Source organism: Taudactylus pleione, unplaced genomic scaffold (genome assembly GCF_031769625.1).
Source record: "Taudactylus pleione unplaced genomic scaffold, aTauple2 ptg000279l, whole genome shotgun sequence".
NCBI classification, from domain to species: domain Eukaryota; kingdom Metazoa; phylum Chordata; class Amphibia; order Anura; family Myobatrachidae; genus Taudactylus; species Taudactylus pleione.
Window position 1 is genome coordinate 4265001 of NW_028284681.1, and position 2500 is coordinate 4267500.

Sequence of the window (2500 nt, forward strand, 5' to 3'; positions counted from 1 at the left end):
TGCAATGTAGAGCTTTTGCTGACATGCCAGTGATTTTGGTGTCCTAGTTTCTCACGCTGGCTATTGGTGGTGCAGCTATATAGTGTTCCACATACCATGATACAGCAAAATGCATAACTCCAGCCCAACGTGGGGCTCGAACCCACGACCCTGAGATTAAGAGTCTCATGCTCTACCGACTGAGCTAGCCGGGCTTGGTTAATGGAGCGACGAGACCTTGATGAGTCCATCGTTGCCATGCCCTGCGACCTATGAAACCCAGGCCAGCTAGTTCAGTGGGCAGAGCATTGGTTTCATACAATGAACTACCCGAGTAGGTGGAAGGTTCCGCACGCGAAAAGCATTGGTGGTTCAGTGGTAGAATTCTCGCCTGCCACACGGGAGGCCCAGTTTCGATTCCCGGCCAATGCAATGTAGAGCTTTTGCTGAAATGCCAGTGATTTTGGTGTCCTAGTTTCTCACGCTGGCTATTGGTGGTGCAGCTATATAGTGTTCCACATACCATGATACAGCAAAATGCAAAACTCCCGCCCAACGTGAGAACCCATGACCCTGAGATTAAGAGTCTCATGCTCTACCGACTGAGCTAGCCGGGCTTGGTTAATGGAGCGACGAGACCTTGATGAGGCCATCGTTGCCTTGCCCTGCAACCTATGAAACCCAGGCCAGCTAGTTCAGTGGGCAGAGCATTGGTTTCATACAATGAACTACCCGAGTAGGTGGAAGGTTCCGCATGCGTAAAGCATTGGTGGTTCAGTGGTAGAATTCTCGCCTGCCACGCGGGAGGCCCGGGTTCGATTCCCGGCCAATGCAATGTAGAGCATTTGCTGAAATGCCAGTGATTTTGGTGTCCTAGTTTCTCACGCTGGCTATTGGTGGTGCAGCTACGCATTGGTTTCATACAATGAACTACCCGAGTAGGTGGAAGGTTCCGCATGCGTAAAGCATTGGTGGTTCAGTGGTAGAATTCTCGCCTGCCACGTGGGAGGCCCGGGTTCGATTCCCGGCCAATGCAATGTAGAGCATTTGCTGAAATGCCAGTGATTTTGGTGTCCTAGTTTCTCACGCTGGCTATTGGTGGTGCAGCTACGCATTGGTTTCATACAATGAACTCCCCGAGTAGGTGAAATGTTCTGCATCCGTAAAGCATTTTTGGTTCAGTGGCAGAAATCTCGCCTGCCACGCGGGAGGCCCGGTTTTGATTCTAGCTAGCCGGGCTTGGTTAATGGAGCGACGAGACCTTGATGAGTCCATCGTGGCCTTGCCCTGCAACCTATGAAACCCAGGCCAGCTAGTTCAGTGGGCAGAGCATTGGTTTCACACAATGAACTATCCGAGGAGGTGGAAGGTTCCGCATGCGTAAAGCATTGGTGGTTCAGTGGTAGAATTCTCGCCTGCCACGCGGGAGGCCCGGTTTCGATTCCCGGCCAATGCAATGTAGAGCTTTTGCTGACATGCCAGTGATTTTGGTGTCCTAGTTTCTCAGGCTGGCTGTTGGTGGTGCAGCTATATAGTGTTCCACATACCATGATACAGCAAAATGCAAAACTCCCGCCCAACGTGGGGCTCGAACCCACGACCCTGAGATTAAGAGTCTCATGCTCTACTGACTGAGCTAGCCGGGCTTGGTTAATGGAGTGACGAGACCTTGATGAGGCCATCGTTGCCTTGCCCTGCAACCTATGAAACCCAGGCCAGCTAGTTCAGTGGGCAGAGCATTGGTTTCATACAATGAACTACCCGAGTATGTGGAAGGTTCTGCATGCGTAAAGCATTGGTGGTTCAGTGGTAGAATTCTCGCCTGCCACGCGGGAGGCCCGGGTTTGATTCCCGGCCAATGCAATATAGAGCTTTTGCTGAAATGCCAGTGATTTTGGTGTCCTAGTTTCTCACGCTGGCTCTTGGTGGTGCAGCTACGCATTGGTTTCATACAATGAACTCCCCGAGTAGGTGAAATGTTCTGCATCCGTAAAGCATTGGTGGTTCAGTGGCAGAATTCTCGCCTGCCACGCGTGAGGCCCGGTTTTGATTCTAGCTAGCCGGGCTTGGTTAAAGGAGCGACGAGACCTTGATAAAGCCATCGTGGCCTTGCCCTGCAACCTATGAAACCCAGGCCAGCTAGTTCAGTGGGCAGAGCATTGGTTTCATACAATGAACTACCCGAGTAGGTGGAAGGTTCCGCATGCGTAAAGCATTGGTGGTTCAGTGGTAGAATTCTCGCCTGCCACGCGGGAGGCCCGGTTTCGATTCCCGGCCAATGCAATGTAGAGCTTTAGCTGAAATGCCAGTGATTTTGGTGTCCTAGTTTCTCACGCTGGCTATTGGTGGTGCAGCTATATAGTGTTCCACATACCATGATACAGCAAAATGCAAAACTCCCGCCCAACGTGAGAACCCACGACCCTGAGATTAAGAGTCTCATGCTCTACCGACTGAGCTAGCCGGGCTTGGTTAATGGAGCGACGAGACCTTGATGAGGCCATCGTTGCCTTGCCCTGCA

The 2500-nt window shown here is 51.8% G+C and overlaps 5 non-coding genes across 5 annotated transcripts; 3 read left to right on the plus strand and 2 right to left on the minus strand.

Moving 5' to 3' along the window:
• Positions 1-121: 121 nt before the first annotated feature.
• TRNAK-CUU (transfer RNA lysine (anticodon CUU)) lies at positions 122-194 on the minus strand. The gene has a single exon. It is a non-coding gene; the product is annotated as a tRNA-Lys (tRNA).
• Positions 195-742: 548 nt separating this feature from the next.
• On the plus strand, positions 743-813 carry TRNAG-GCC (transfer RNA glycine (anticodon GCC)). The gene has a single exon. It is a non-coding gene; the product is annotated as a tRNA-Gly (tRNA).
• Positions 814-944: 131 nt separating this feature from the next.
• On the plus strand, positions 945-1015 carry TRNAG-GCC (transfer RNA glycine (anticodon GCC)). Its single transcript has one exon. It is a non-coding gene; the product is annotated as a tRNA-Gly (tRNA).
• A 537-nt stretch (positions 1016-1552) lies between these two features.
• Positions 1553-1625, minus strand: TRNAK-CUU (transfer RNA lysine (anticodon CUU)). The gene has a single exon. It is a non-coding gene; the product is annotated as a tRNA-Lys (tRNA).
• Positions 1626-1771: 146 nt separating this feature from the next.
• Positions 1772-1842, plus strand: TRNAG-GCC (transfer RNA glycine (anticodon GCC)). The gene has a single exon. It is a non-coding gene; the product is annotated as a tRNA-Gly (tRNA).
• Positions 1843-2500: the final 658 nt, after the last annotated feature.